This window comes from Sinocyclocheilus grahami, unplaced genomic scaffold (genome assembly GCF_001515645.1).
Source record: "Sinocyclocheilus grahami isolate Dianchi unplaced genomic scaffold, SAMN03320097.WGS_v1.1 scaffold427.1, whole genome shotgun sequence".
NCBI classification, from domain to species: Eukaryota; Metazoa; Chordata; class Actinopteri; order Cypriniformes; family Cyprinidae; genus Sinocyclocheilus; species Sinocyclocheilus grahami.
The window spans coordinates 492,032-492,537 of NW_015505606.1; the positions used below are offsets into that span (position 1 = coordinate 492,032).

General features: G+C 43.9%; 1 protein-coding gene across 1 annotated transcript in view; it reads left to right on the plus strand.

Moving 5' to 3' along the window:
• LOC107551587 (cytosol aminopeptidase-like) overlaps positions 1–506 on the plus strand; it is a 12,312-nt gene that overhangs the window by 3,306 nt on the left and 8,500 nt on the right. The gene's annotated exons all lie outside the window — the stretch shown is intronic.

Genomic DNA, 506 nt, shown 5'->3' on the forward strand with positions numbered 1-506 from the left:
TTCCACAGTCTGTGATGATTTGGGGTGCAATGTCATCTGCTGGTGTTGGTCCATTGTGTTTTTTGAAAACCAACGTCACTGCACCCGTTTACCAAGAAATTTTGGAGCACTTCATGCTTCCTTCTGCTGACCAGCTTTTTGAAGATGCTGATTTCATTTTCAAGCAGGATTTGGCACCTGCCCACACTGCCAAAAGCACCAAAATTTGGTTAAATGACCATGTGCTTGACTGGCCAGCAAACTCACCAGACCTGAACCCCATTGAGAATCTATGGGGTATTGTCAAGAGTAAAATGAGAAACAAGAGACCAAGAGACCAAGATGAGCTGAAGGCCACTGTCAAAGAAACCTGGGCTTCCATACCACCTCAGCAGTGCCACAAACTGATCAACTGATCACCACGCCAAATTGAGGCAGTAATTAAAGCAAAAGGACCCCCTACCAAGTATTGAGTACATGTACAGTAAATGAACATACTTTCCAGAAGGCCAACAATTCACTAAAAA